The sequence below is a fragment of the Cervus elaphus genome, chromosome 11, assembly GCF_910594005.1.
Source record: "Cervus elaphus chromosome 11, mCerEla1.1, whole genome shotgun sequence".
Lineage (NCBI taxonomy): Eukaryota > Metazoa > Chordata > Mammalia > Artiodactyla > Cervidae > Cervus > Cervus elaphus.
Genome location: NC_057825.1, coordinates 96,205,467 through 96,226,463, shown reverse-complemented (window position 1 = coordinate 96,226,463; position 20,997 = coordinate 96,205,467). Strand labels below are relative to the sequence as shown.

General features: G+C 43.7%; 1 long non-coding RNA gene and 1 other non-coding gene across 2 annotated transcripts; both read right to left on the bottom strand.

The window, feature by feature from the left end:
* Positions 1–467: 467 nt before the first annotated feature.
* On the bottom strand, positions 468–20,716 carry LOC122703945. The gene is made up of 4 exons (XR_006343679.1): positions 20,695–20,716; positions 7,285–7,311; positions 6,244–6,271; positions 468–540 (listed from the first exon to the last, which is right to left on the bottom strand). It is a non-coding gene; the product is annotated as an uncharacterized LOC122703945 (long non-coding RNA).
* On the bottom strand, positions 2,297–2,369 carry TRNAE-UUC. The gene has a single exon. It is a non-coding gene; the product is annotated as a tRNA-Glu (tRNA).
* Positions 20,717–20,997: the final 281 nt, after the last annotated feature.

Here is a 20,997-nt window from a genome sequence, read left to right as displayed (position 1 = left end):
AAGTTAAGGAATTTAGCACTTTTCTATGTATGGGAAGATGCAAGAGTTTGGGCTCACTGAAATCATTTCTTTGATATACACCTCAGCGATCCAGGGCCAATATCCTGTTTTCAGATCCTGAGTTTCCCCAAGGCTCACCATAGAGAGTGGCTGCAGTCTGGTGGCTGCTAGATGGCAGGTGTTCTTTCCTTCTGGAGTGTCCTCAGGGCTCACCAGTTCACATTGGAGGTCTGTAATCGCTGATGACTGCGACATCCTTGTTTACTGATATGGCAGGAAATGCTCCATTTCTCACATTTATGCATGACATGGGAGCCCACACAAGGGGAAGAAGACATGGAGAAACAGTCAGACCTGAGTGCTTCTCTGCTGGGCTTGTTGAGGAGCAGGCAGACTTGTAGAAATGAAAGTGAAAGTGTTAATCACTCAGTCGTGTTTCTCTTTGTGACCCCATGGATTGTAGCCCGCCAGGCTCCTCTGTCCATGGAATTCTCCAGGCGAGAATACTGGAGTGGGTTGCCATTCCCTTCTCCAGGGGATCTTCCTGACCCAGGGATCAAAACTGGGTCTCCCACAATGCAGATAAATTATTTACCATCTAATAGGGGAGGTCAAACAGGGCAAATAAGGGTTGTAAACTGGTTGAAACTCAGCCAGGCCTGTTCTCTTGGGTTCTTTTTGGTGTCCCTTTGTCTTTGGAAATAAGGCTGCTGCCTTCCTTGGGGTTTGCAGAGGGCACCCCTCTTGAGGGATTTATGGCCCATCTCAAGGGAGAAGAGTCAGGGAAAAGAGTAGTGACCTTCCTGCACCTGCCGTTTGCTCAAACGCCTTCAACTGGAAGCATTGATGATGCCAAGGTGCTATAACTGGGGCAGTGTGTCCTGAACCCCATCCCATTGCACTTAAAAAAAAAATATTTATTTAGCTTCCCAAGGTCTTAGTTGCAGCATGTGGGATCTAGTTCCCTGACCAGGGATCAAACCTAGACCCCCGCATTGGGAATATGGAGTTTTAGCCACTGGACCACCAGGGAAATCCCTCACTGTTGGTTTTGAATCTTCTCTCTCTCACTTATTGACACTTCGTTGTTGTTCAGTCACTCAGTCATGTCTGAAGCTTTGAGACCTTATTGACTGCAGCACACCAGGCTTCCCTCTCCTTCACCATCTATTGGAGTTTGCTCAAACTCATGTCCATTGAGTCAGTGATGCCATCCAACCAGCTGCCCTCTGTCACCCCCTTCTCCTCTTGCCCTCAACCTTTCCCAGCATCAGGATCTTTTCCAATGAGCTGGCTCTTTGCATAAGGTGGCCAAAATATTGGAGCTTCAGCTTTAGCATCAGTCCTTCCAATGAACATTGAGGGTTCATTTCCTTTAGAACTGACTGGTTTGATCTCCTTGCTGTGCAAGTGACTCTCAAGAGTCTTCTCTAGCACCATAGTTTGAAAGTGTGAATTCTTTGGCGCTCAGTCATCTTCATAATCCAACTCTCACATGATTGCTGGAAAAATCATAGCTTTGACTATATGGATTGTTGTTGGCAAAGTGATGCCTCTGTTTTTTAATATTCTATCTAGGTGTGTCATAGCTTTTCTTGCAAGGAGCCAGCGTCTTTGAATTTCATGGCTGAAGTTACCATCTGCAGTGATTATGCAGCCCAAGAAAATAAAATCTTCCACTTTTTATTTTTCCACTTCCACTTTTTTCCCCCATTTTTTAACCCATCTATTTGCCATGAAGTGATGGGACCAGATGCTATGATCTTAGTTTTTTGAATTAACACCGTAGTTGGGGTCAATTCATGACACTAATTTAACCTCTCTAAGGCTCAGTATCCTCATCTCTAAAATAAGGACAGTCACATCAACCTCACTGGTAAATTTCCATCCAAGGAGATGAAAACATGGAAAATTATCTCACTCATTCCTGTGAGAATCAGAGGAGCCGCCTCCGCCAATGCAGCGCATTAAGGCTGCTATCCAGACGGAGCTGTTAATGTTTGAATCAGGGCCCAGATTAGGGAGGCAGCTCTCATCGTCACCCAGGAAAAGTGGTCTTAAATGCAGCCTGCACTCCTTTCAGAGTGGATGTCCGGCAAGAGGGAAATTGCACGTTAAGTAGGCAGGATCCAGACCTAGGTATACACACATGTGCCTTATGTGGAACTTCAGAAATGGTTCCTCCCAACCTCAGGGTCCAGACTCTCCCTCCAACACAACTGAAAGAGGCAAAGCTAGATCCACTTCTTTTTTTTTTTTTTTTTTTGGTCACACTATGTGGCTTATGGGATCTTAGTTCCCTGATCAGGGATTGAACCTGTGCCCTTGACAGTGAAAGTGCCAAGTCCTAGCCACTGGACCACCAAGGAATTCCCAAACTAGCTCCAGTTTATCCAGAGAGAACAAGAAGATGGGATCTCATTTCCTCAAGCCCAGACTGTAGACAAATAGATCAGAACCTGGGTCTGTGTGGCCACCTGATGGCCAAGCTGGAAAGAGGTGGCCCTACTGTGCGCAGGTTGGAACTCCGCCTGCTGCCTCTCCATGTGTTTCCTTTCCTGGAATAGCAGTTGATTCTCAGTGCTCAGGGTTGCCAGCATTCCCATTCAAGCCCGTAGTATCAGGGCTTTATCTTCAAGTCAGGCAAAAATCGGGGTTTGAGCTGAAAATTTGGAAGTTGGGCAATTAGCATATTTGAAAAGAAGCCACTTGATCTTCTGTGGAGGGCGAGGGGCCTTTCCTTCTGAGTGACAAAAAGGGTTTGTGTTGGGCACTTGGGCTGTTTATACTGAAGTTCACAAGAAAATTGTCTCTGGGCTGTCTGGTGTGCTGTCTGCTTTGAGGCTTCAAGACCCAGACTGACCTTCAGGACTTCTGCTGACCAGAAGGGATCAGAGCACTTGAACATGAATGTGGGAAGGCAAGGAACTTGATATTTCATGTAGAACTGTTGGAAGTGGCCAAGTCCAGTGCTCTCTTCCATAATGGCATCAGGAAAAATACTGGTCAGCTGACAAATATATACTGAGTGCCTTCTCTCTGCTGACACTGGAAGCCCGAAGTTTGGAGCTCAGACTGGGTGGTGATATGTGATTGAAGAAAGGGGGTGGTCTGTATCTAGAGAGGTACCAAGGCAAGTGGGGCTTCCCTGGTGGCTCAGATGATAAAGAATCTGCCTGCAACGCGGGAGATGTGGGTTTGATCCCTGGGTTGGGAAGATCCCCTGGAGAAGGGAATGGCAATCCACTCCTATATTCTTGCCTGGAGAATACCATGGACAGAGAGCCTGGTGGGCTACAGTCCTGGGGTTGCAAAGAGTCAGACATGACCGAGCAACTAAACAACAAGAAGACAGGTGACCAGTGCATCCGGCCAATGGATGACCCAGATGCAGAGTGTTTGGGAAGTTTGGTGGGGAAGAGATTGGGAGTCCTGAAGAAAGATTCCAGGGTGTGTGTGTATTTATGTTTACAGAGGTCAAGTGGAAGGAATAAAGGATTTGGAAACTCTCACTAGCTGTGCGACCCTGGCAAATTTCTGAGCCTTGGGGAAGTACCAGAAACTATAAGAAACCTAGGAATGTATGCTAAATTTATGTAAGAGGTATCTTACTGTGCTTTCTTTTAGCCAGTTTATACCTCTACCAGCATGTATAAGTGTTCTGCTCATTTCACAGTCTTTTCTACATCTGCCAATCAACTAAGGACAAAATGATATATTACTATGGATGGATTTTCCATTTCCCTGCTTACTAACGATGTTGATCATCTCTTCATATGATCGTTGATCATTTGCAGTTCCCTTTTCTGGGGAGAGACTGTTGCACTCTTTGTCCATTTTTCTGTTGCATTTATCTTTTTCTTATTGATTTGTAAGTACTTTTAACATATTTTGCATTCTAATACTTTATAGGTTAAATAGGTTACAAATATTTACTTCTGTTTTGTGGCCTGCCATTTTATTTTTTATAGTGTTTGATATGATCCACAAAGCATCAAATATTTACTATCTGGACATTTATAGAAAAAATTTGCTGAACTTACTTTCAATTGTTTTCTACCTGAGTTTTTGGTATGCTTCATTTCACTGTTTTAGTGTAATTTTTTTTGTTACATTGTGATACAATATCATGTGTTTCTGTTTTGGTTTCTGGTTTCCCTGGTCTATTCTATTGAAATGCCAATTTACTAGTGTTCCAAAATAACCTTAATATCTGATATTGCAAATCTGTCCCCCAAGTCATTTTCTTCATTTAAAAAAAATTATATATATTTATTTACTTTTTGGCCGTGAGGCTTGTAAGATCTTAGTTCCCCAATTGGGGATCAAAACTGTGCCCCTTGTAATGGAAGCACAGAGCCCTAACCACTGGACCTCCTGGGAAGTCTCCCCATTTTCTTCTTTCAGTAGCCCCTGACATCCTCCCTATGTGGTCATGATGATCAGCGTTGATTTATTGCATGAGCTGATTTTTATACTTACACATTTCAACTGCCAGTACATAAGAATTAATGGGTTTTTCCTTTTTCTGGCCAATTATTTTATTGCTGTTCTTGACAGGAAGTGAGTATTTTCCAGCCCATGGCACCTGTTGGTATTAGTGGTAATTAGGAAACTTGCTAGGAGAATCAAAGTCATTTTGGGGACATCTGTTTGGCTTTCTTTGCCTTTCTGCTAGCTTCTAGCTCGGAGTTGAGCTCTTAATTAATTATTACTTATATCGAGCAGTAATACCCGCTGAGAAGGGCCACAGTTTGCACTGAACAAAGCATAGCAAATAGTAAATTGCTGTAGAGACAACAGAGTTTACTGAATATTTATATCTTTAAATATCATTGTGTACCTAAAACTAGTCTTCTTGGAGATCTATCAATTAGATTTGCATACTCATTCCAAAGTCTAAATTCACTTCAGCAGCAGAAATGTTTCATAAAAAAATAGAGTCAATGGGATTGCAGTTGGATTTCTAGATCTCTCTGTTTCACGTTTTCAAATTTTTAAACCATCTTGTTGAGGCATGATCTATATACCTTTAAATTCACTCATCATAAGTGTACAGTTCAATGATCTTTAACAAATTTACGGAGTTGTCTGACAATCACCACAATCCAATTTTAGAACATTTTCATCGGCCCAAGAAGTTCCCTCATACCCGTTTACAGTTGATTAGAGTAATTAGGCAACAGCTAATCTGCTTTCTGCCTCTATAAATCTGCCTTTTCTAGACATATAATACAAAAGGAGTCATATAATAATTAGCCTTTGTGTCTGGCTTCTTTCATTCTGTTTTAGCTGTGTTTTTGAGCTTCATGTATGTCAAAGGATGTTATTAGTAGTTTTTTTCCTTTTTATTGCTTAATATTCTGTTGTGCTTTGTTTATCCATTCATCAGTTAATGGGCATTTGGATTGTCCCTAGGTTTGGTGTTGTTATGAATAATGCTGCTCTGAACATCTGCATATGCATCTTTGTGTGAGCATGTGTTTTCATCTCTCTTGGGTAGATTCCTAGGAGTGGAATTGTTGAATCAAGTGGCAAATTTAACTTTCTATGAAAATGCCAGACTGTTTTCCAAAGTGTCAGCACCATTTTCAATTCTCACTGGCAACATATGAGGGATACAGTTTCTCAATATCTTTGTCATACTTTGTTTTTTATTAACACCATCCTGTGAGTGAATTGGAGAAGGCAATGGCACCCCACCCCAGTACTCTTGCCTGGAAAATCCCATGGATGGAGGAGCCTGGTGGGCTGCAGTCCATGGGGTCGCTAAGAGTCGGACATGACTGAGCGACTTCACTTTCACTTTTCACTTTCATGCATTGGAGAAGGAAATGGCAACCCACTCCAGTGTTCTTGCCTGGAGAATCCCAGGGACGGGAGAGCCTGGTGGGCTGCCGCTATGGGGTTGCACAGAGTCGGACACGACTGAAGTGACTTAGCAGCAGCAGCAGCAGCAGTGAGTGAAGAGTACCATCTCATTGTGTGGTCTTAACTTGCTTTTCTCTAATAATTAATGATGTTGTTAATAGCCATTTGTTTAACTTCATTAGTGAAATTTCAGTTCACATCTTTGACCATTTTTACATTGTGTGTTTGTGTGTGTGTCTGCATTTAGTTGCTCAGTCACGTCTGACTCTTGCAGCCCCAGTAATGTGGGCTATAGCCCACCAGGCTCCTCTGTCCATGGGACTCTCCTGGCAAGAATGCTGGAGCAGGTTGCCCTGCTCTCCTCCAGGGGACCTTCCCGACCCAGGGACTGAACCCGAGTCTCTCAGTCTCTTGCATGGGCAGGAGGGTTCTTTACCACTAGTGCCACCTAAGGGGGTTTAGTTGATGAAATGGTAAAAAAATATCTTCCCCAGGAGACATTTTCCCCAGTGTAACCATCCTCAGCAGAGACTGGTAGATGGAGCTCCAATGTATTAGTTTATAGATGTTTATATATTTTAACACTCATGTCTTCAAAATTTTCAGCATCCCTCAGTGGGAGATAGATGATGACCACTTAATGGCTGGCATGGCTATGTCCTTAAAAGATGACGAACAAGAACACTTATTCAGAACTCCAGTGGTCCAGTGGTTAAGAATCTACCTGCCAGTGCAGGGACAGTTTGATCCCTGGTCCAGGAAGATACCACATGCTGCAGAGCAACTAAGCCGGCACGCTGCAATTACTGAAGCCAGCCAGTCTGGAGCCTGCACTCTGCAACAAGAGAAGTCACAGCAGTGAGAAGCCCTTGCACAGCAACTAGAGAGTAGCCCCAGCTTGCTGCAACTAGAGAAAGCCCATGTGCAGCAATAAAGACATAGTGCCGCCAAAGGGTAAAAAAAAAAAAAGAACACACCTGTTCAATGGTTCAGTCCCTGGCCATGTACTGTTTCATTAACTATTCATTGTCTAGTCCATTAACTGTTACAGGCCACATTATAGCATTGAGGAAGGGACCCGCCAGGAGTCCCCAGCTAATAACTAATAACTGGGCTCTGAAAGCACCAGGGGGAGCCCCAGGGTTTGCGTCCTTCTTTACTGCCCCCTGTAGCTTTGGGACAACTCTTGAAAGCTAGAGGCCTGAGAGTGACGAAGCCAGGGAACAATCGTGGGTTGTAACCTCGCTGTTGTTCAGTTGCTCCGTCGTGTCTGACTCTTGGAGACCCTTCGGACTGCAGCCCACCAGGCTCCTCTGTCCATGGGATTTCCCAGGCGAGAATACTGGAGTGGGCTGCCATTTCCTCCTCCGGGGGTTGGTCCTGACCCAGGAATTAAACCCATGTCTCCTGCACCTCCTGCATTGCAGGCAGATTCTTTACCTGCTGAGCCTTCGCGGAAGCCCCCTTAGAGCTCCCTGCCCAAGGACCAAACCCACAGCCTCCTACATTAAAAGGTAAAATCCTAACCACTGGGCCACCAGGGAAGTCCCCCACTTTCTTCATTTTAAAGATGAAGAAACTGAGCTTTAGAGAAGTGATCCTCCCATAAATACCCCAAGGGTCCAGTTGAACCACTTCCTCCATCCCGAAGCCTTCCTTGTAGGGATCACTAGTCCTTACTGCTGCCCTGTCTTTGACTTCTTTTAGTGAGGTCAGTATGCAGTGTCCATGGCTGAGCTGTTTCATTCTCGTGGGGAATGAAAACCAAAGCACAGACTGGCGCCCAAATTGGGCGGTGACCTTTGTCCGGAGAAGAGTCGTTCTTCTCTGTGTCCACCAAAGTGAAGATGGGGGGGCATCCTGTCCTGTTTTTGGGGTAACATCTCAACTCAAACCCAGGGCCTGCTGAGAGTGGACATCATCTTCTGCTTCCACGGTCATGAAGAATTCTTTCTCCCTCTCTCCTTCCTTCTGCCTCTCTTTCTCCAGCTCTTGGAAACCAGAGACAAATAGGACTCTGGACAAAACAAGTGCTTCCCCAAATGGGGCCTCATCCCCCTGTGGCCTTGGACAGAGGGAACTTTTCCCTTCCCAGCCCTCTTCTCCTCACTGTGTCTCCGCCTCAAGAACTGGTAGATAAATACATCATGGGAAGCCCTACCCTAATGTCAGGGATCCTGGGAACTAGAGACCACAGGAATCTGTTAAGTAAAATTCCATCAAGAGCAGGAATTTGGACCAAGTTGTCCAACTATTTGTGGTTGGTTGGTGTTGCTAATGCCGCCTTAGTTCATCCCTTCCTTTCCTTTTCTTTGTATATTTCTCAGATTAAAGGGATGATGGGCAAGGGCGGAGATATTTAACTTTTAAAATAAAGCAGCTCATTTTCTATGCTCTGCTCCCCTTGCCGGGCTAGAAAAAGCCCTACAGTGATTCTGTATAATACTGTAGACTTGATAAGAATGAGTCCATGCATGTATATGGGCTCATTCACAATTTGTCCCATTTTTTGAACCAAAAGGACAGTGAGGCTGGTTCTACAACTAGGAGCTGCAAGGATAGTTTGCAGCTGACATTCTGCATTGTCATGGACTCCCTGACATATAGATTATAAACAAAGTCTACTCCATCCTTCATTCGTGCAAGGCTCCTGGGTGGATCTTCATGTCTTACAACACTCATGGGTGGAGTGTGGGTGCCTCTTCCCCATTATGTATCATATAAAGCTTCCTAGGTAACTCAGTGGTAAAGAAGCTGCCTGCAATGCAGGAGATGTAGATTTGATCCCTGGGTCAGGAAGATCCCCTGGAGAAGGAAATGGCAACCCACTCTAGTATTCGTGCCCGGGAAATCCCATGGACAGAGGAGCCTGGTAGGCTGTAGTCCATGGGGTTGCAGAGTCGGACATGACTGAGCGACTAAACAATAGCAATAACAATTCTAGGTATAATGACAATGATTTCAGTACATAAGCCCTTCACTTCCTTTTCCATCTGCTGGAGTGAGACCACAAACATTTAAGTTGAATTAAGAGGTTGCTCAAAACCATGTCATTTCTCATGTGTATCAGCTTACTGCCAAGACCATCATAGGGTCAGTTGTCCAGTTTTGCTCCTAGGTTCTTAGCAAGAAACTGGATTTCCTTTTTATCCTCTGGCTCCATGTTTAAAAAATAACTCCCACTAACCTTCCACTTCACCACTGAGGATCTGATTAGGCATACAGGCAGCAAAGCTGTAAGATGAAAAACTATCAGTTAGTTAATTGAACTAATAAATAACTCATTTGACACCAACCACTTCTTGGTCTCATCCCTTCTTTAGGTTTCTGATCCCTAGGACAGGAAGCTTCATGCCCGGTTTTCTTTTCTTCATTCCTTTAACCCTCACTCCCACCTCCCACCTCCCATACCTCCAGGACACACTCATCTACTAGAAAGGGATGCTCAGGGACTTCTCTGGTGGTCCAGTGGTTAAGACTCTGTGCTTGCAATGCAAGGGGTATGGGTTTGATCCCTGGTCAGGGAACTAAGGTCCCACATGCTATGTGGCACAGCCAAAAAAGAAAGCCTAGAAAGGGGCACTCACCCCACCCCTCCCAGCACCTGTGAGGTGATACACCCTTGAGTGTCCCCCTGGCCTCTGGCCCTGTTCCTTGCTCAAGCTTCCACGGGCTACTCGATTCATTGGTGACAGTCATCAGTCCATGTCCTCCACTGGTAGGATCTAATCTATCACAAGACTCTAAGCACAGAGGTATCGATCTCTCTTCTTCCCTCTCTGCTGCAGGCCAGTGTAAGGCACAATCTCGGCTGAGAGGATGTGCTTGCAAACCCAGCATGTGGGCTCTGTGTAACCACGCTGTGGGGGTGGGAGGACAAGGGTGAAAATGAGATGAAGAGCATGTTAGTAAGTCAATGGGAGCTCCTCTCCTGCACCTCATCCTCCAACCTAGCTTTCGTTAGTAACCAACCTGATATTTTGATCACCTGACTGTTGCATCTACCATTCAACTGGGTCTGTTCGCAGGAGGGGAAGAAACCATCCCTTCTGTTGTTGCCATTCAATCACTCAGTCATGTCCGACTCTGCAACCCCATGGACTGCAGCACGCCAGGCTTCCCTGTCCTTCACCATCTCCTGGTATTTGCTCAGACTCATGGCCATTGAGTTGGTGATGCCATCCAACCATCTCATCACTGTTACCCCTTCTCCTCCTGCGCGTAGTCTTTCCCAGCATCAGGGTCTTCTTCTGTACATCCCTTCTGTAACATTGCCTAAAGTGAACCAGTGATGAACGGTAGTAACTAGCTAAGCAGTTGAGCAGAGAAAGATCACATACCAAGGTGACATGATACTTAGATTCACCGTCTACAGGAATACAGACAGAGGTCAACAAAGTCCACTTCCCCTGCTCCCAGGAGGTGGAAACTCTCCCATGAAATCGGTTCCTCACTTGCTGGTAGATGTTCACCATCACACATGCGCTAACATGGAGGGGAGTTCAGTGGACAGCAGGGGAGTTGGAAGTTTGGACAGAGCTCAGATGGAACTGTTATCCAGGAAACACCTTGACCCCGGGATCCCACCCTCACTTACAGGGCTGTTTCCTGATGCAGGAGGAGGAATTCTGTGTGAAGCGCTAAATATAATGCTTGAGGTAGTGTTTCTGGACGGGAAATGCAGTTTGAAAGTGAGGAAGATAAACATATCGACAAAGGAGATGCAGACACGAGAACTGAGCCAAAGGAAAAACCAATGGCCTTCAAGCTGCAGACCTCAAAGAATGTATTGGAGGGGTGGCGGGTTTTGTTTGTTTGTTTCTTGTTTTGTTTTAGGGTGGCCTGAAGCAGGATGTGATGCAAAACTGGAAAATCCAAACTTCAAGGGTTTTTTGTTGTTGTTGTTGAGAAACTCAGCACCTTTGACTGAGGTAGAAAAAGCAGAAACAAAAGTATTTATGAGCTTCTTATAACTTCTGCTTCATATTGTGGTAGTGTGTATCTTTTTCATTTTTAAATACCAGTATGTTTCTTTCAGTTTAAATACCAGTATGTGAAGGCTTTTGATGGTAGTGGAAGTTTCATGGCTTTAGTCTATCTTCAGAGACACTGGGTTTCCTTTTTTGATAGCGTCTGGACAGTCCTCTGTATATCTGACTTTCCAAAGTCTCATGCAATCCTAAAAGCAAGTATGGGTCTCCCCTATCAGCTGATGATCTGTGTGTGCAGGCGTGCCCAGGTCCCTATTAACCATCCAAGTGACGGCTTAACGCCAATTCATAATCCAGACTTGAACCCGTAATTTCATGACCTTGATTTCTAAGCTTTATACTCAGGAAAATGCCAAATAGATACTGAAGTAGAAAGGAACTTCTGATGAGACCCTCACATGCCCATCTCACAGCGTCAATGATGATCACCATCTGTATGCCCACCAGCTCCCCACTGCCCAGTTTATTTTGAAGCAAATCCCAGAAATCACTTCATCCCATCTGTAGACAGTTCATCATGCATCTCGCAGATACAAAGACTCAAAACAGTACCCAGAATATCATTTTCACACCCAAAATTTTAATCATTCCTTAGTATTTCAAATACCTCCACTAGATTATTTTGAAGCACATATTAATATCAAGCATCGTAATAATGTATCTACAAATAATTGTCTATACGTCTAAAACATGAACACTGTTTCCTTTTTTCTAAGCAAAACCACAGTGCAGTTATCACAGTTTTTAAAAAATTAACCCCTTAATACCATCAGATATATTGTCATTGTATAAACTTTCCTGACGTTCTCATAAATGTTATTTTATGGATGGGTTGTTTGAACCTTGGTCCACGTAAATCTACAGATTGTGTTTGATAGCTGTGTCCCTTACATTTCTTTTGATTTCTGGGTTCCCCTTCTCTCTTTGTTTTTATTTTTGTTTATTTATTTATTTTTTGCTGCGCTGGGTCTTCCTTGCTGTGTGAGGGCTTTTCTCTAGCTGGGGTGAACAGGGCCTACTTTCTGGTTGTGTTCCTTAGGCTTCTCATTGTGGTGTCTCCTCTTGTTTCAGAGCATGGGCCCTTGGGTGTGCGGGCTTCAGCAGTTGTAGTTCCCAGGCTCTAGGGCACAGGCTCAACAGTGGTGATGCATAGGCACAGTTGCTCCTAGGCATGTGGGATCTTCCTGGACCAGGGGTTGAACTTGAGTCTCCCGCCTCTGCAGTCGGGTTCTCCACCACTGAGCCTCCAGGGCAGCCCTCTCTTCGTTTTCCTTGATAATTAATTCACGGAAGCACATGCCTTGCGTTCTGAATTTTTCAAAATTACAATCCAGTCATGGTTTTCCCCCCCAAAAAATTTTTATTTTTGCCTTTACTTGTTTAAAAAGAAAGTTTTATCGAGGCACACTTGTCAGACAGTAAACTGCACACTTTTAAAGTATGCATTTGGTAGGTTGTGACATAGGGCTTCCCAGGTGATGCAGTGGTAAAGAATCTGCCTGCCAATGCAGGAGACACAAAAGACACAGATTTGATCCCTGGGTTGGGAAGATCCCCTGGAGTAGGAAATGGCAACCCACTCCAGTATTCTTGCCTGGAGAATCCCATGAACGGAGGAGCCTGACAGGCTACAGCTCATGGGGTCACAAAGAGTCGGACACAGCTGAGCGATTGAGCACACACACACACACACAGGCTGTGACATAGGCATGCACTTTGACACCATCATCGCCATCAAGATAATAAACATATCTGTCCCCCCAGTTCCATTTTGCTCTGAACTACGGCCCCCACTTGACTCATTCTGGTCTCACTGTCTTTTCCATAAAATGAGGGCCTACAAAGGACAAGTGTATGAAACCAAATGATTGCCAATGTTCTACATGTTTTGAACCCTCTGTGATTGTTTCTTACTTGGTTCATCGCACTATCAGACGTTAGGATTATATCACATGTATAGATACATGTGAGCCTCCCCTTCAATAAAAAATCCACGGATGGAACCTCTAGGTTAAATTAGTTTTTTTTCTATTTCATAGAGTTTTGTTTTCCTTTCATTAAAAATACGAGTTTCTCTAGCTGTTTTTTCTCCTGTGTGTGAAAACGGTTCATAAATTGGTTGCTCAGTGCTGGAAACTGGCATATTGCTATTTAAATTCCTGCGTCACAAATATTTCATTTTGAACCTTTGTGAATCATCGCCCTTCTCCAAAACCAGACAATGCGATGTCAGTCTGGGGTCCTGCAAACTCTGATCATCCTCTAAAATAAGAAAGTGCCTGGGGAGGGGGATCAGTCATCTCCCTGGAAGAGGCCAGAGAGGTGTCGATTTTAGAATGTTCACAAGATGATCAAAATGGGCATAGCAGGAAAGTGTTTAAAGCTGACAAAACAGAAGCAAAGGCCGTTAGAATAATACAATGTCTATACACTGGGGTCTCGGCAGAAACTGCTGGCCGGCCAGAAGCAAACTGGGCTGTGAGCTGATGGTCTGAATAAAAGAATGGTGGCATTTTCCCTGGAGACATGCACATTTCAAGGACTCTAAAGCCTTCTGAGTAACAGGTCATTCATCTAGTTATCCACTTGACGCTAAGGGGCTGTTAGGTCTCCGAACACTAAAATAAATAATCCATGGCCCCCTAAGGAGTTTATTTTCTTGAGCTTCAGGATCTCAAGACAAAATACTCAAAGACAATTCAAAGGGAAGCTAAAAAGTTTCATTTCAGTTGCATTCTTGAGCATCTCTGACCCCAGGAATCTTTTCCCATCCTTTTCCCTGGTGAATACCTATTCACTTTCATATCTTAACTGCATGTCTTGTGTTCTAGAATGTCCTCTCCCACCTCTGAGTTTTGGCTACTGCTCTTCTCCATGTCCCCCATCGCTCTGCCGATCAAGAATCTGGTACTTCTTGGCACTGTCCACACTCTGCAGTAGGAAAGAGGCCTTGACTACGTCTATTAGCTGTGTCTGCTTTTTAAGAAAAGTCCCAGACTGAATGCCTTAAATATACAGCTAACTAGCCGGCTCATAAACTTAAATTCCCACCAACTGCGTAGGAGGATTCTCTTTTCTCTGTGACCTCTCAGCATTTATTGTTTGTAGATTTTTTTAATGATAGCTGTTCTCACCGTACACCTGTATCACTTCTGATTTTTCCTTTAACATGAGCAAGTTTAAGGATCATCACTGGGTCCTATATTTTTACTTTAACCAATACTGCCTTTTTTTTTTTTTTTAACACACTTTACCAGGAAAGTATTCAAACACATATATAAACAGACAGAACAATCTTCCTCTTAGGGAGAATCCCCCTCTACCTAAGACCTGCTTCCAACATGGTCAATTCCTGATCATCTGTTTTGTCTGTGCCCCCATCCCTGTCTTCCTCCTTCCACATTTTAAAAAACAAATCCAGGATTTCTCCTCTGTAAATATTTCAATGTGTATTTCTAAGAGACAGGGAATTGCTTTTAAAATGTATAATCACAAAATTGTTATAGCAACGTCAGATGAATGGATAAAGAAGATGTGGTATACACAGTGGAATACTATGCAACCATAACAAATGAAAATTTTGCCATTTTCAGCAACACCGATGGACTTGGAGGGCATCATGCTAACTGAAGCAATTCAAACAAATACCAAATGTTATCACTTACATGTGCAATCTGAAAAATATAACAAGGGAGTTCCCTGGTGGTCCAGTGGTTAGGATTCAGTGCTTTCACTGCCAAGGGTCAGGGTTCAACCCCTGGTTGGGGAACTAAGATCCCACAAGCCACTGGGCAAAAAAATAAAATTTAAATTAAAAATACAACAAATTAGTCAATAAAACAAAAAAGAAGTGGACTCTCAGATACAGAGAATGAACTAGTGGTTATCAGTGGGGAGAGGGAAGGGCGAAGGGCAATATAAGGGTAGGTAGAAAGGGTTAACATGGGATTACATGAAATCGTGTGTGTGAAACTTCAAAAAATTCTAAAGCACTATAAAGTTAAAAATTAATCACTATAAAAAAATTTTTTAAAGCACTTGAAAGAAACATTTGAAAATACAAATAAGAAAGGGAACAACAAGGGTTGCTCAAAGGTTCTAGCAGAGATGGAGTGGATTTGAATCAAGAGTTTGAATGCTGCAACTAAGACCTAGTGCAGTCAAATAGATATGTAAATGAAAATAGGTATTTTTTTCTAAAAAGAGCGTAAATGGAGAAGTGAGCCTTGAATAAGACAAAGGTTGTGAAAGCAAGGAGGCAGTGGCTGATCATTCCTGGCCCTCTCTGATGGGATGAGGGGCCCTGCTCTGCGGTCTTGCAGCCCCATGTCCATGCCTCTCTCTTATTGTTGTGGGGCGTGCTTTTCTCTCCAGTAAACTGTGAGTTTCCTACCAAAAAATAAAATATAACAATAATTCCATAAAATGATCAAGTATCCAGTCATTGTTCAAATTTCCAGTCGTCTCCACGCTAATGTCCGCGTATTACCAGTGACCTGTATGACTGAGTCTATTGATCTACAAGATCCTCCTCTTTCTCTCTTCCTTCTAAGATACTGAAAAACACCAGGTCATTTGTTCCACAGAGCTCCCCCTGATCTGGATTTTTGTGGATGGTGACTCGAAGCAACCATTTGACGTGTTCATCTGTTTTCTGTATTTCCTGCAAATGGGTAATCGGATCTACGGGCTTGGTTTGTTTCCAATTCGTTTATTTTGGAAAGACTACTTCATAAGTGATGTTTATTCTGGAAGATTTTTTTTTCTAGATTCATGGCTTTCCAACTCTGCCCTTCAAATGATGTCCCTTTGTGTCTTGAATCAATAAAATATTCACAATCTTTTTCTCCGCATTAATAAAAAATTTTTTTTTTGATTTTTCCATGTTTACTACCGTGGCAAAAAACACACAGGTTTTTGAAATGCCAAAGCAATAAATTTTCAAATTCATTTTGTTTGGAAGTGCATTTGCTGTCTAGGTGCTCTAATTCCAGCCTTCAGCAGTAAAAGTTTATGAGGAGATCTTGTGAAATGTCTCACACGCTGGTGAGAGCAGTAAAATACCAGCAAGTGGTTAGAGAAAACGAAAGCTGTAGTCACAGGGAAGTTTGGATATTCGGAAGGAAGAGAGAGATGTAGAGGCTGTTGATAACATCTGGTCCCACTGTCAACATCAGCTGTGTAAGTAAGACATCCCTGCCTCCATCGGCCATCAGGAAACATCCAGGGTAGTTGGCAACCCTTCTCGATCTTGTATCAGTTAAGATTTGAAGACGTGGCTGTAATTTGTTTGTAAACACACATAGAATCATTGCTGACATGGTATCTTTTCAGTAGAATTGCCTTCCCTGTTTGAACAATGCAGCTATGCAGACTACCGAAGCAAAGCTTTTTTTTTTTTCTAGATTAACCACTTCATCTAACAATCTCTTTTTTTTTTTTTAATTATTTTATTTTATTTTCTGGCCATGCAGCATGTGGGATCTTAGTTCCCTGACCAGGTATTGAACCTGTGCCTGTTGCATTGGGAGCGTGGAGTCTTAACCACTGGACCAGCAGGGAAGTCCCTAACAATCTCTTTTTAAAATAATTTTATTTAGTTAGCTTTGGCTGAGCTGGGTCTTCGTTGTTTTGCAAGGGCTTTTCTCCGGTTGTGGCAAGGGGAGGCTACCCCCAGTAGTGGCTGGGGGCGCCCCTCACTGCAGCGGTTGCTCTCGTGGAGGACAGCCTCTAGGGCTCCATGGCTGTAGACCACAGGCTCAGTCGTGGTGGCCCACGCGCTCAGTTGCTCCTCAGGCAGGTGGGATTTTCCCAACGCGGGGATCGAACCTGTGTCTCCTGCACTGGCAGGCAGATTCTTTACCCCTGAGCCACCAGAGAAGCTCCCTAATAGTCTCTTTTAAAAGAACAGCGACTTTAGAGCTGGTGGGAGCACGAATACGAAGAGAGGGGGGGTGCAAAGTGGAGCAGCCTGCTCTCCCAAGCCCCCGCAGATGGTGAGGGGAGGTGCTCCCCTGGGGAAAGGCCCATCTCACCAACTCACTATATGTGGAGTTCAGGCAGAGAAAGCCACCACGCGCCTTGCACCCAAGGGCCGTCAGGCAGCAGGCCTAATGCTTAACACAGCCTCGCTTTCAACATCCAGGTCTTTTATTAGATTCTTACGAGAGTGTGTATGGGGCTCTCTGTTCTCCCTCTTCTTTATTCTTGTGTTTATTTGTGTTCTCTTATTTTTAAGCAGAGGAAGCAAGGCACAGAGGTGACTTCCATGAAGAAGCGGTAAAGGGTTACATTCTAACCTGATAGCATCAGCTGAAAAAAAAAAGCACAACCTCAAAGTTGAGAATTGTGTTTCATTTGGCGGGGGGAAAAAAAAATAAGAGGACTTAAGGCTGAGACACAGCATCTCAGATAGCTCTAAGGGACTACTCAGAGGATGTGAGGGGGGAGCCAGGATATATAGGAGTTTTTGTACCAAAGACCAGGTATTTGGAACAGCCAGAGATTACTGTTACCTAAAGAGAACCAGACATCTCAAGTAAAGAAATTTAGGGCCTCCCATGTGGCTCAGACAGTAAAGAATCTGCGTGTAATGGAGAAGACGTGGGTTCGATCCCTGGACTGGGACGATCCACTGGAGAAGGGAATGGCATCCCACTCCAGTATTAATGCCTGGAGAATTCTATGGAGAGAGGAACCTGGTGGGCTACAGTCCCTGTGGTCGCAAAGAGTGAGTGACTAGTGACTAACACACACACATACACGTATGTTTGGGAAGATGCATCATTCCTTTAACGTGCACCTCAGCTCTCTGGGGCCAGTATCCCGTGCTTTTTCATCCCGAGTCTCCTCAGGGTACACTGTGGGCGGCAGCTGCAGTGCTTGATGGCGGGGCATCCCATTCCATCCGCAGTTCCCTTGGGGTGGCTGCAATGTGAACGGCTGTGACACCTTTTGTTCACTGATACGGCAGCAACACCTTTTCATTGACAAGTAAATACCACGGAGGCTTCCCTGGAAGCTCAGTATAGGGTGGCGGTGATATTATGCCAGTTCACGGAGGCGGGGACAAGCTCAGCCAGCAGCCAGGTTGATGGGAGCAGCAGGGAGTGGGAGGAGATGGAGGTGGAGACCCCAAAGCCTGGTGCCCTGCAGTCTCATGGACCTCATCTGCCCTCTCACATGCCCCACCCCATCCTCGCCCCTCCTTCCTCCGGCAGTTGTGCTTGAGAGGAAAGAAAATGTGTCTAAGTTTGTTGTTGTTTCTAAGTTGTGTCCAACTTTTTTGTGACCCCATGGACTGCTGCCCTGGGATTTCCCAGGCAAGAATACTGGAGTGAGTTGCTGTTTCCTCCTCCAGGGGATCTTCCTGACCCAGGGATTGAACCCTCAACTCCCGCATGGCAGGTGGATTCTTTACCACTGAGTCACTTGGGAAGACAGCAGTAGATGAGATAAAATGAGGAAAGTCATGGACTTGGTCCTTATAAGGCTAAAGGGATAATGGTGGTTTTGGCATGGAGGTTATAGGTTGTGCGTGTTCTAGCTTTTGCCTCTGGACAAGGTGTGCTGATTGGATGAATGGAAAAACATCACCAAAACAGAAGTCAGGTGATTAGAATTCACAGTTGTTGAGTGTTTGTGCATTATTTTTTTTTTCTAATGAAAATGGAAGCTCTCTGTCCAACCACTGGGGTGGTCGTCACCTGTTGTCATGTAAAATCCACTTTTGGTCACATGTCACAACCTGATGGAGTAAGTTTGTTGTTGTTGCATAGAAAAAGAGAAGATGAGGCTTCAGAATGATGATTTTTTTTTTATTTTCAGCCAGCTCATGAGGCACCCACTTACCAAGCTTTTTCACCTTTCCAATTTGCTTCACCTGCTGGATGACCATAGAGTGGTTGATGTTGAGTTCTTCAGCAGCTTCTCGTGTAGTTGTAAAAGCATCAGCTTTGATTATTACACTGAGTTGGTCATTGTCAACTTCTGATGGCTGTCCACTACTCTCCTCATCTTCAGGGCTCTTGTCTCCTTTGTAAAACTTCTTGAACCACCACTACACCATACATTTGTTAACAGTTTCTGGGCCAAATGCACTGTTGATGTTGCAAGTTGTCTCTGTTGCTTTATGACTCATTTTGAAACCAAATTAAAAAATTGCTCCAAAAAAAGAAAAGAAACTTTTCTTTTTTCATGTTTCAAACTTGGAACATGGCCTAATAGATCCCAGGAAGAAGGTCTGAATAAACCCCAAAGGGCAGGAGTTAACCTTGCTTACAGATAATACAGAAAGAACCAGCTCAGTGCTAAGTAAGCCCTGCAATGCTTTCTGTTTAAACTTCAAAGAGGCTCAAGGACAGTTCGGCTGCGTCCCGGCAGCTTCTCCTTTGATGGTGGGACCCCTTGCCCCGGCTTACCAAGGACAAGCTGACAATCTGTGTGTGAAGCAGAGGGCAAACATCCCTGAGAAAATTTCTCCCCAAGGCCAGAGCGAGTGCAAATACTGCAGATCAATACCTAGGTTCCATCTGATGTAGGATCAAAGCAGACCGTTTACCCACAAGTGAACACAGTGAATCAATGCCTAGAAGCAATTTTGGAAATGTAAATATACAAGTTTATAATAGCATGAGGTATGTATATAGCTCACAAATAAATAAGGATGTAAATATCAAGTTTGGTCAGACTCGACATCGGTTTGATCTTTCTGGATAGCAGTGCTGCAAAAAGCATAATGATAGCAACAAACTTGTTTTATGACTTCTAACCCAATACTCTACCCCGGCAATTAGAGCACATAAAATTGTTTATATACGGGACTTCCCTGGTGGTCCGGTGGTTAAGACTCTGTGCTTCCACTGCAGGGAACATGGGTTCTAAAACCCTGGTATGGGAGCTAAGATCCTGCAAGCTGCACTCTGTGGCAAAAAAGGAAAAATTTTTATTGAAGTTTAGTTGATTTTTAATGTTTCAGATATACAGCAAAGTAGTGGTTCACTTTTCGGTATACCTGAAACATTGTGAATATATATTTATACATATATATTTTACACATAATATTTTATACACATATACATGCATATATAGCATACATATACATACATGCATGTATACATGTATATTTTTACACACATATATACACATATATTTTTATGTGCACACACACATATATGTATATGTGTATATATTTTTCAGACTCTTCTCCATTGTAGGTTGTTAAAAGATATTGAATACAGTTCCCTGTGCTATTATTCAGTAAGTCCTTGTCGTTTTATCTACTTCATATTCAATAGTATGTATCTGTAAATCCTCAGTTCCTAATTTATCCCGCCCTTTCTCCTCTGGTAACCGTAAGCTTGCTTTCTAGTCTGTGAGTCTGTCTCTGTTTTGTAAGTAAGTTCATTTGTATAATTTTTTAGATTGCACATAATAATTGATGCTGTATGATATTTGTCTTTGTCTGACTTCACTTAGCAGGATAATCTCTAGGCCCACCCATGTTGCTGCAAATGACTTCATTTTTAAAAAAATAACTTTTATTTATTTATGATTTTGGGCTGTGCTGGGTCTTCATTGCTATGCAGGCTTTTCTGCAGTTGTGGAGAGCAAGAGCTCCTCTTCTTTGCAGTTCGCAGACTTCTCACCGTGGTGATTTTTCTTGTGGCGCGCCAGCTCTGGGGCACGTGGGCTTCAGGAGCTGCGGTCCCTGGGCTCTAGGGCACAGGCTCAGTAGTTGTGGCACTTGGCCTCAGTTGCTCCATGGCGCGTGGGATCCTCTTGGACCAGGGATGGAACCCATGTCTCCTGCATTGACAGGTGGATTCTTTACCACTGAGCCACCAGGGAAGCCCATTACTTCATTCTTTTTTATGCCTGAGTAATATTCCATTGTATATATGTACCACATCTTCTTTATCCATTCATCTGTCAGTGGACATTTAGGTTGCTTCCAAGTCTTGGCTGTTGTAAATAGTGCTGTTATGAATATTGGGATGCCTATATTTTTTGAATTAATAGCTTTCTCCAGATATCTGCCTAAGAGTGAGACTGCGGGATCATATGGTAACTCTGTTTTTGGTCGTTTAAGGAATCTCCATACTGTTTTCCATACTGATCATGTCAATTTATATTC